A 12,999-nucleotide genomic window follows, 5' to 3' on the forward strand; every position below is an offset into this window, starting at 1 on the left:
TGTAATAGTGTAGAGTGGTGCAGGGCCGTCCATGTGGAAGTCAGTGTGTTGTAGAACACCGTAACGCAGTGGCAACGCCCGGAACGCTGCAGGTGCATGGTATGGAAACACTCAGACGTCTTCGTGGTGTACCTCATACCGGTCAATTGTGTTTCAAAAGACAATGTTTGCATCGCATCAGAATAGAACATGTACAGCGGCATGCACGAAAACAAAACACCACATGTTTGTTCAGCTGAGGGCCAGTTCTTCTGGTGTGTATGCTCTGTCATCGAATCCAATTATTGCTATTCTTCAGTTACAGGCACTGAAGGTGTCAAAGTATTCAGGTGTCCTTCAGTTATGGACACGACAGATATCTAATTCTTCAGATGCTCTTTAGTTATATACAATGGAGGTGTCTACAGATGCAGGCGATCTTCAGTTATTTACAGGGGAAGTTTTCAGCTACTTCAGCTGTGAACAGTGACAGTGACTACTTATTCGGGCTGTCTGCAATGATAGAGAGTCAGGATGTCAGTAAATCCGGTTATTGACAGGTCTCTGGTTATTGACAGGTCACATATCTGGTTATTCAAGAGGTCTTCTGTTCCACAGCACGGAGCCATGGTCAAGCTCACAGCTGAACTGTTCTATGCACGGTACCACGAACGCTGTAAACTTTGAACAGAGGTGTTCGGTAGTAAGTAACACAGGTATTTTAACAGTTCGAAAACATTTGTCTCTTTTGTGAAACATTTCATGCCATATTTGTACCCTTCTTTCCCAGAACCTGGTTTCAAATTGGTTGTGTCGCAATTACTCGTTATATCACTTCCTGCACCTCAAAGTAAGCACCTCATATAAGACACCTGATGGTGTCCACAGAATAGGAAGGACGGAGAGTACCTAGATGAATTTCGCTATGTTCTAGTACAGATGGCTGAATGCGATAACGCTATTATGACTTCGAGAAGATGTCTGCCAGAAGAGGCATGGCAGTCTCGACTTGGTGAATGTGTCTGGAAGGTCTGTCTTTCTCCTCTGATCGACCCACCATCTCACAACATACATCATCCAGCCTCAAGCTCACAGCTGGCTACATTTTTAATTATGTCATCATTCCATAACGAAGGAAAAAGTCATACGTTTTTCACCTAAAGTCTTAATCCTCAAATGACGCATTTCATTAAGTGTGGAGTATTCTTACTGATTGAAAAGATAAAATGTCCTCACGAAAATATAAAAAGAGAAGGATTTATGTGAAGTCTTGTTGATGTGTATGGAATTTGGGTTAACTAAACGCAGTTTTGACACAGTCAAGTGTCTGAGAACGACCTCCATGCTATCCCTGACACCGTTTTAACGTGGAGGTGAGTCTCCTCCACATGGTGTCACAGACTGGCGTACTGCTCGATGGCAGCGTTGTCACAAGCGACACAAGCTTGTAGTTTGATGACACAAGCTTGTAGTTTGATGACACAAGCTTGTAGTTTTTGCGAATTCACTTCTCTGTAGGAGAGGACATTCAAAATTGTGGCTCGCGAATGTAACCATAAAAATGTAATAAATCTACAGAAATCCAGATCTTCATCCACGAATCTCACTCGTGACAGGGATTAGGTTCGTGATCAATCATTTCAACCTTATCATCCACACAAGGACATTTCAACAGTGAACACTGAGCGTTTCTCATACACACTCAAGTCATATCCTTTCGTCAAGGATATTTGTAGAATTTATTATGTAATAATTACATGGTTACTTCTAGAGATTGCGGAAATTTCAGTGGACATGTAATAACCTTCTAAATGTCACTTTTTTTAAACCGCATAGAATATACACAGGTATACGTTTTCAGTGCAGCTTGAAGGAAAGGCGTACCCCGATAATACGTTCTTCCTGTGCATATCGCTGGTGAGGCCCCTCTCCCGATAATACGCCATTCCAAAGCAGATGGATGGTTGCCAAATGATCTGTTTGAAATCCCCATGCTCCTATCGCAATCGCAACAGAACCATTAAGGTGGGTCCGAACCCGCCCTGTCTCTCATTCACACACTAGGTTTCATTACTCTCGATGGCAGATACGATCAATGCAAACAAGCCGTATTACGTGATACAAGGCAATACACCAAATCCAATTAGTTAAAATGAAAACCACATATGTTTGCGCCGGGGGAGACGGTTGGGGGAGGGGCCGGAAGCTGTATTTTCTAGGGATGTTGTTTTTATAAACGGTTTAATTACAGCGTTTCAATGAAAGAGGTCGTGGAATGGTCCAAGAAAGCTGTGAAATCATAGGAATCTGAACAGCATTCACCCTCTGGATTATCAATCATATGTCCACGACTGCCACGTATCGTATAATCGCTTGTTTCGTAAGTGAAAACCCTTCCCGCAGTTAACGGCTAACATGTGTAGCTCGAAGATAGGTTGTGTATAAAAGAGTACATGAGGTATATCTCCTGTAACGTCCTGGGAGTAGAAGGAAGGTCGCCAAGTAGCTGTCGCTGCCAGATGCTCACACGGCCATGATGAGCGTCCCAGTCCTTGCCACAATGTCTGACAGGTTGTTCGGAGCACTGGATACACGATTTATAGTCTGTCTGAACCACATTATTTTCCCCACTGCCAAGCCCTCTCTGCAGTGCTAAAGCCCTGGTCTCCCTGGGGCTCCTTTTCAATTTAAATGGACTTGTTTGTTACTATCAAATTTATAATTATATATTCAGAGACTAAGCATTAGTCTACACGATTTATTACGTGGCTTCCACCGCCATCCCCAGACTTGCCTGTCTCAGGCCCTTGAGAATAAATACAAAGGGAGTCCTACTTTAGCCTAGAATGAGTATGCACATAATAGTTTACCTCAGCCCTACAATTGTATTGAAACTGAAGAACTATTCGGGGCTAGTTTTGACAAATATGAAGCCTATTTATTCTATGCTATTACAATTTTTAATTATATTTGTATTTGTTTGCATTTGTTTTTGTAAATAATTTATTTTTAAATACGATAGCTATATTTCAGGGTCCAATTTCCATCCAAGTACATTTCTCTGGACTTAGAACATGGGCAATGCAGCAAGAGGGCGAGAGAGGTGATGGGAGAAGGACTTAACTTTTGGTTACTTCTTCCCCCTACATACCAGTAGACTGGGCAACAAATATTCCCCTCTGCTACTCACATCAGACTCGGGCCGCCTCTGAAGATTTGGCGTAGGGTAGATTCTATTCCCCATATGGGTACACTGTATGAATCCATTTCTGGCGTCCCCCTTCGTGCTGGCGATGACTTTAAAAACTCACTCACTCAAAGCGTGATGATTCCAGTACAAGTAATAATACCGTGAGCTGTGTTAAGACGAGCAGGCAACGTCCTTATGTTCCAGAAGTCTTTGGAATAGACAAATTGTGTGTTACATAGACAAACTGTGTGTTACATAGACAACTTGTGTGTTACATAGACAAATTGTGTGTTACATAGACAAACTGTGTGTTACATAGACAAATTACATAGACAAACTGTGTTACATAGACAAACTGTGTGTTACATAGACATATTGTGTGTTACATAGACAAACTGTGTGTTACATAGACAAACTGTGTGTTACATAGACAAATTGTGTGTTACATAGACAAACTGTGTTACATAGACAAACTGTGTGTTACATAGACAAACTGTGTGTTACATAGACAAACTGTGTGTTACATAGACAAATTGTGTGTTACATAGACAAACTGTGTGTTACATAGACAAACTGTGTGTTACATAGACAAACTGTGTGTTACATAGACAAATTGTGTGTTACATAGACAAATTGTGTGTTACATAGACAAACTGTGTGTTACATAGACAAACTGTGTGTTACATAGACAAATTGTGTGTTACATAGACAAACTGTGTGTTACATAGACAAATTGTGTGTTACATAGACAAACTTGTGTGTTACATAGACAAATTGTGTGTTACATAGACAAACTGTGTGTTACATAGACAAAGTATTACATAGACAAATTGTGTGTTACATAGACAAATTGTGTGTTACATAGACAAATTGTGTGTTACATAGACAAACTGTGTGTTACATAGACAAATTGTGTGTTACATAGACAAACTGTGTGTTACATAGACAAATTGTGTGTTACATAGACAAATTGTGTGTTACATAGACAAACTGTGTGTTACATAGACAAATTGTGTGTTACATAGACAAACTGTGTGTTACATACATAGAGACATAGACAAATTGTGTGTTACATAGACAAATTGTGTGTTACTTAGACAAACTGTGTGTTACATAGACAAATTGTGTGTTACATGACAAACTGTGTGTTACATAGACAAATTGTGTGTTACATAGACAAACTGTGTTACATAGACAAATTGTGTGTTACATAGACAAACTGTGTGTTACATTGACAAACTGTGTGTTACATAGACAAACTGTGTGTTACATAGACAAACTATGTGTTATATAGACAAATTGGGTATTTAACTTTCCTTCTAATATCCAGACTTGCAATACTTCCCCACAGTATGTGACAAAGTTATGGGACACAGGGCAACTCGGGTCATGTGTGAACTTCCTGTGTATGACAGCATGGGGCACCTGTTGTGGATTATCTCCCATGCTTCCTGACATCCAGTGCACCTGCACACGTGCGACCAAATGCAGTAAGACACATTCTAATTAAGTGGCACCACACAACATCATACACGCGCACACATACCGACAGTCACACAATCTACACACTGGCACAGCTTCGTAGGTGAGGATTTTACATACACACGCACACATACCGACAGTCACACAATCTACACACTGGCACAGCTTCGTAGGTGAGGATTTTACATACACACGCACACATACCGACAGTCACACAATCTACACACTGGCACAGTCTCGTAGGTGAGGATTTCACATACACACGCACACAAATATGCACACACATCGAGCCATGCGCACACATGTAGACACAGACGCTGGCACATGCACATTCGCACGCACGCACACAGAAACATACATTCACATACACTCTTGCGTGCACACAAATACGCATGCACGCACTCACTTTATAATCAACATTCAACCTTTGGTGTATGTGCACCAAGAGTCAGAAATCTCTCACTGATTCGACACAATTAATTAAAACTATATCACCAAAAGAACCGATCTATTTGTCGCCCATCTTGGTGGTGTTCATTATCTTCCCGATGATACAGCAGGGTCGTGTTTGCCGGCACGTCTAATGGAAGCACATGTTCAGGGTAATTAAGTCAGTACTTTGTCCCCAGTAATCTGAACGTGAGCCATCCCTCACAAGCCGTGTATTGACGGCAGCACAAGCTGGCCTTGAACCACGCATGGTACATCTGCAATACAGATTCAGATTACTTTCATTTCTTGTTTTACACATTTCTCTAGAAAATTCGCCAAGATGTAGGCGGGTAGTGAAAACATCAAAATATTGGATGCTATTTTGAATATGTTGACTTTATGGTAATCGTATGCATCAGCCATGGTGCCCCTTACATTCGAAGACTGGGATACATTCGTTGACTGGTGTAATTCAGAAACGCAACAGTTTTAAACCTTTCTAGCTTTATACACCATGTCTTAAAGAGGCACAGATATATCATGAAAGTAAATTAAAAGCAAAACGCGCAAGCAAGTTGTGGTAGTCATGTTTAGTGAAAATAAGATCATATAAGGTCAAACGTTAGTCAACATATCGTAGTACCTTTGTCGAGTTATAGGAAGCATGAAAATGCCGAGACTGAATGCTGCCATTCACATCATCGTCATAGGACGTCATGAACCTGCAGTTGCACGTCACTTTAACAAACCAGAAGACAATTATATCTCGTTTACGGTATCGGTATACCCGCCCCAATTCAACACACTATCGTCCAAGAAGTGGTAAGCCAAGCGTAATCATCTTTGCAATGTCAGATCTACATGTTCGTCATCGACATGCTATTTCCACCGAGACTGCAGGACATGTACCTGGTTGGAGGAAGGTGTCGAACCACACAATCTGGAATCGTCTACGATAGATGGGAATTAAACCACGACGATCGGCATTTGTCCTTGCTTGAAGACGTTTACACCGACGAAAACATGTGGGATTTAGCAACGCCGTACAGGCGTGGTCTCGGAGAAACTGGCAGCAGTCTGCTTCAGTGATGGAACACGACTTCTCCTCCAACGCCGGGATGGACGACAGACTATCTACCGACGTCGAATACAATGTTTTCCACCGAATTGATTTCAATATATTCGGTGGCGTCAGTGTGGTGGTGTAGGGAACCATGTGGTACACCTGGAAATCTGACTTGGTGGTGTAGCGAGCCATATGTTACCTTCACCTGTAGATCTGACTTGGTGGTACAGGGAGCCACGTGGTACACCTGGAGATCTGACTTGGTGGTGTAGGGAGCCATATGGTACAATGGAGATCTGACTTGGTGGTGTAGGGAGCCATATGGTACACCTGAAGATCTGACTTGGTGGTGTAGGGGGCCATGTGGTATAGAGAGCCATGTGGTACACCTGGAGATCTGACTTGGTGGTGTAGGGAGCCATGAGGTACACCTGGAGATCTGACTTGGTGGTGTAGGGGGCCATGTGGTATAGGGAGCCATGTGGTACACCTGGAGATCTGACTTGGTGGTGTAGGGAGCCATGTGGTATAGGGAGCCATGTGGTACACCTGGAGATCTGACTTGGTGGTGTAGGGGGCCATGTGGTACAGGGAGCCATGAGGTACACCTGGAGATCTGACTTGGTGGTACAGGGAGCCACGTGGTACATCTGTAGATCTGACTTGGTGGTGTAGGGAGCAATGTGGTACACCTGTAGATCTGACTTGGTGGTACAGGGAGCCATGTGATATAGGGAGCCATTTGGTACACCTGGAGATCTGACTTGGTGGTACAGGGAGCCATGTGGTAAACCTGGAGATCTGACGTAGTGGTGTAGGGAGCCATGTGATATAGGGAGCCATGTGGTACACCTGGAGATCTGACTTGGTGGTACAGGGAGCCATGTGGTACACCTGGAGATCTGACTTGGTGGTGTAGGGGGCCATGTGGTACACCTGGAGATCTGACTTGGTGGTACAGGGAGCCATGTGGTACACCTGGAGATCTGACTTGGTGGTGTAGGGGGCCATGTGGTATAGAGAGCCATGTGGTACACCTGGAGATCTGAATTGGTGGTGTAGGGAGCCATGTGGTACACCTGGAGATCTGACTTGGTGGTGTAGGGGGCCATGTGGTATAGGGAGCCATGTGGTACACCTGGAGATCTGACTTGGTGGTGTAGGGAGCCATGAGATATAGGGAGCAATGCGGTACACCTGGAGATCTGACTTGGTGGTGTAGGGAGCCATGTGATATAGGGAGCCATGTGGTACACCTGGAGATCTGACTTGGTAGTCCTGGTTCAGGGGAATTTGACGGCAAATCGATGAAATTCTTCAACGTCACCTTCTTCCGATTATCAACCGACCGTCCTTTGTGGGTGTACATGAATAATATTACACATTATCGTATCTAATGGACATCTCATGTAATATAGTACTCCAAACAAGTTGACATGACGGATTAGCTATTGTCTTCTGATATATTCCAATATATTTGATGTCTTTTGCGTAGTATGCTTCTTCTCAAAGCATATACATAGGAGCATTAATGAAGCACCATCACCTTTATACATGATAAGTACCAAAACATTGCATGTTGTATGTGCTCGAAATAATGGTCACCATAACTACGTCACCAATCAGATCGTCACACAGTTCTCAATGATTGTATGAACCACCACTGGCGATCACATCAGTACCTGTGTGAGGAAGGACGTCTGATCGGACGACGTTCACTGAGACCAGAAGCGCGCAGCCTTTACATGATCGTACTAGTGGGGAGTCGGACTCTCCATTGTCGCAGTTCTTCGGCATGCGTCATGGGGTTGCCAGTTAAGACATCATGGTCGTTGGTCTTCCTTCGTCTTCCAGGTCCTGGTCGATCATTTACTTCACGGATGGCCACGTGCGTCATCACAAGTCGCCTAGAACCTCGTGACTAACGTTTAAGTTAGCTGCGACATAGAGATAGGACATCAATAACTTGTATTTTCTGAAAGTCTAAGGTCATGTCATGTCAAGAAAAGTAAATTTTAATAGTAATGTCGTCTTTTAAATCAGCTGAGAAAACTGAAGTACACATACCGCTACTATGACACTTATGTGCTTGGCTCCATCGTAAAACGTGATCATGCGACCCATAGTTGTGTAAAGCACGTGTTTCGCAGGGGCGGATACAGCTTTTTGAGAAAGGGGGGGTGGGGGGTGCACACTATTGAGAAAAGGGAGGGTGCACACTTCATTTTCAACCGAGTTTCAATGGTCATTTAATAAACTTTCAGGAGAAGGGGGGGGGGGGGGTGCGCACCCCTGCTCCCCCCCTCTGGATCCGCCTATGTTTCGCATGTGCATTCCAATACTCTAGGGTATGAACACCAGTTTGGCCCAAAATTAAAAAACTGCCCTTTTATTCAGGCGGTGATAATTCAATGCTGGTGTACGTATATCAAATCAGAACTAAACTTATGTGACCTAACTGCGTTGTGGTTCCAATGAATTGAAACTTAAAATACAGTTACTTAGTACATAATATCTGTGTCCAACTTGTACGGAATATGATAGACTAACGCTTAGGCTCTGAATATATAATTTTGATTGTAACAAATAAATAGATTTAAATTGAAAAGGAGCCCAAGGCAGACCAGAGATTCAGACCTGAACCTTGGGAAATCTAGACCTGCTTCATTTAGGGCACTGCAGGATGGGCTAGGCATTAGGGAAAATATACTAGGCACATAAAGAAACTGTGCATACACAAATTTAAAATCTAAATTTATCAAAACCTGTGTAGACACATAAGGATTTAAACTCAGAGATTAGTGACATGTATCCAACATGTATGCACGTGCCACGTTCCGTGACGTCAGTGGATTCGTCCTTGAGACGTGCAATACGTTGTTGCACGTGCATTCCGGGAAAGAGAAACAGAGCAAATGAATGCCACACAATACTGTCACTATGGGAAAGCTCAACCCCTGCCCTTGCGATCGTTCAAAAAATTTAACGGCTCTTGAAACGCATAGCATGCCAAGGCTCACGTCTGCACAACGTCATGAGGCCATTGGGATGGTCCGTGGGGGAATGTCTCAACGACAAGTGGCTGCACATTTCCACTGCCACCGGAACACCATTTCTGCACTGGTGAGACGCTACCAGCACACAAATGACATCATCGATCGGCCACGTTCTGGACGTCCACGTGTTTCAGACTGCAGTGATGACTGCCCGAACCATCCCAGGACTTCGCCGTATCCACCCCAACACAGTTCGACAACTAGGGCTTCAACGAGTCCTTTTTCTTGGACTCGAGTACTCGAGGGGTGAGACTCGACTCGGACCCGAGTACTCGAACTTCATACCTTTCAAACAAACGATAGCGTAAGCGGCACACAAGTGAACACTTACTTCTTTCCGACTTCATATCGTCGTGTGACTAACATTTCCTATTGGTCAGAATCCGTATTTGGATGTTTACTTGCCAAATGGGTTTTTTTTTCATCGTACTGGTTGTACTGCCTGCATAACGCAGTAATATACCGCAAAGGCGGCATTTGGTTATTTTTCTCTTTTCACTATCCAGATCAAGACGCCCATACATTTGATTTTTTATCGTTCTCCATGTCTGTTAAGATAGTTAGCTAATCATTTTAAGAAGTGAAATCACATAATGATTACTCTCATCTGCAGACTTGTAACAACTAATACCATACAGCCACACCTTATGAGGAGTAAACTACTTAATCTAGGCCTTAATAAAAACATTATTAGATGGGTTAAAGAATTCAGGGTACATAGAACTCAGTATGTCAGTGTCAATTGCTATCAATCTTCTTTACTCTCAACCTCTACTGGAGCTCCACAGGACTGTGTTCTTTCATCCGTACTCTTCGTTTTGTATACCAATGACTGTTACTTGTCATTAAATGACTTGTTTACTGTGAAATTCGCAGACGACGCCACTGTTACTGGCCTAATTTCTGATTCTGAACCTTATTATCGTCAAGTCATTGACAAAACCATAATGACAGTTTTTATCAAACCTTTATTCAAAGTGTGTTGACCTACAATTTTCTGTGTTGGTATGGGGCCTGTCTGATCGCAGCAAAAACAAACTTTTCAAAATTGTTAATACTGCCGACAAAACTTCGAGTATATTCCCTTTATCTATGAGCGCCAGATTGTCAAAAAGGCAACGAAAATTAGATTTGATAGTTAACATATTTTATCTCACCATTTTGAAGTACTTCTTTCTGGACGCTGCTGTCGATTACCTTCCCTCAAAACAAACAGAGCTCGACAGTCTTTCATACCATCAAGTATTCGTGAATGCAACAAATATTTTGCATTATCAACATGTGATAACAACTAGAATTATTCAGCCTTTTTACCTATGTGGTTAATTGAATTATATCATGTCAGTTTTATTGTGTAAATAGCTTTCGTTTTGTGCATGTAATTATTGTGTATATATTTGTTAATTGTGTACATATTCATTTTGAGACAGTTTGGATGTATAAGAATTTCCTCCAGGGTAATAAAGTTATATCTTATCTTAATATTAGACGTTAACGGCCGCTCATGCTTATCACATGGCAGACAGACAGTCTGTCATTGTAATCCAATAATTCGAGTTATCTCCCCTTTTCGAGTCCTCGAGTCCTAGAAAATGGACTCGAGTCCAGCTAAACCTGACTCGTCCTCGAGTACTCGAGTACCCGTGGAAGCCCTATCGACAATGTTTGCGTCATCACGGGATCAGACCACGACGTCCCGCCATACGGCCTATCCTGACACAACGTCATCGACAAGCTCGTGGTGCGGAAATCTTGTCCGCAGACCCTTGTTTTGGTGGAGAAATGTTGTTTTTACAGATGAGTCCAGGTTTAACATTTCCCATAGTGATGGACGTCAACGTGCCTATAGACGCGTGGGAGAACGTTATGCACAGAGGCCTGTGTCTTGGAGAGGAATCGCTTTGGTGGTGGTTCCGTGATGATTTGGGGTGGAATAACAGCACGCCACAGAACTCCTTTGGTGATTGTTCAGGGCAACTTAACTGGTGTGGGCTACAGGGATCAGATTCTTCGACCTGTAGCAATTCCTTTTCTGCAACGTCATGGCCCTGGGTTAACATTCCAACAGGACAATGCCCGCCCTCATACGGCAAGGGTTGCTATGGATTTCTTGCAACACCACAACGTTGACTTACTGCCTTGGCCTGCAAATTCACCGGATCTCTCCCCGATAGAGCATGTTTGGGACGAGATGGATCGACGTCTACGCCGTCTTCCTCATCCGCCAGATAACGTCCTTGACCTTGCAACAGAACCTGAGAGAATCTGGCGTGACATCCAACGAGCCTTCCTTGCACGTTTGATAGGCTCTATGCGTCGTCGATGCACTGCTGTTCTCAATGCCGATGGTGGACATACCCGTTATTGAGCTTGTGACATGGTCGTTTGACCCCTGTCCCGCTTGTGGACTCGTGACGTCATTGTGATTGACTTTTCAATTGGAATTCTCCCGACTTGTTATGGTCTCATGATCCCTCCGTTAAAGTTTATATGTACCTTTGACAGTGTTATCGTACTTATCAACTGGGATAATATTTTGACAATGCACAGTTTCTTTATGTGGCTAGTATAATATGGTTCAGGGACTGTGAGGCAGACTAGGAATATGACCGACTGTATTCACCAACTCAGCTACAATGGTGATCACGTGTGAACTTGTTACCGGTTACGCAGTACATTCCTACAACTTACACCTGTGACTGACACACAGACCACGGAGGTATGTGAAGAGTGAGAACCGACATCCGTCAAGCACAGTCTTCGTGGCACGGATATACAACCGTCAGCTACAGGCGGGGTGCGTCAGGCTTTAATGTGAGTTGCTCAGACAAGGGCTGTATACAAATCAGTGCTAACAGTCTCTAAAGACATGGCATGTTTACAGTAGAGCATCTCGCCCTTCTGCTAAGGTTGGTGCTGGATCTGCAGACACATCTGTGTTGAGGGAACTGCTGTGATCTGGACACCTGTCTAACATGGAGATCTGACCCTGTGTGTTAGATCTGTCAGATCTCCCTGCTAGACACGTCACCTTACACACATAATACAGAGGGTCAGATCAGGTGTTATACCAATAGCACACTGAGATACCATACTGCAGTTTTAGACTCGGACAGGTCACCACCACAAGGTCCTTGTTTTATCCCCTTCAGCTGAGCAAGTACCCTCTTATGTATAATGGTTTGATATGATGCAGCCAGGGCATCGAACCAGCAGCATCTGCTCTTATGTCAGACACTCTATCCACTGCTTTACTGAGACACCTGTGAAGATCTGGGTTAGGACTGGGTGTTGTTGCACAAAACAACCTCAGTGCTAAGACTACCTTACGTCTATGAAATAGGTTTGAGCATACAGACCCTGGTGTCAGTTCATTGAAATGATTAGAATTGCTGTGCTCTTTAACCACCATTAGACACCAGAGCCCTTATTCTCGAAACGTTCGTAGCCCTAAGAATACTTAACTTTGATCGTAGCCAATGTGTTAAGAATGGGCTTAAGAAGTTCGTAGGGCTACGAACGTTTCGAGAATAGCTAGCCAGGTGCTTATGCTCAAACTGTACAAATTATTATACACACTTATGCCTTAAACTGTTTATGTAAAAAAATTAGATATTAAAAATGAAATGCCTCTCCCATAAAATTTTAAAACTTATAATCTTACAATTGATATATTGAGTGCTTGGTGTATCATATATCCTTCTACAACGGGATATATGAGCTATTTGATTATTTAGAAAACAGTTTCATTCTGCATCAGTGGCCCTGGTATGGGAGCTACAGTCACCTTAACG

Source organism: Haliotis rubra, unplaced genomic scaffold, assembly GCF_003918875.1.
Source record: "Haliotis rubra isolate DU_JTF1 unplaced genomic scaffold, ASM391887v1 Scf105, whole genome shotgun sequence".
Taxonomy (NCBI): domain Eukaryota; kingdom Metazoa; phylum Mollusca; class Gastropoda; order Lepetellida; family Haliotidae; genus Haliotis; species Haliotis rubra.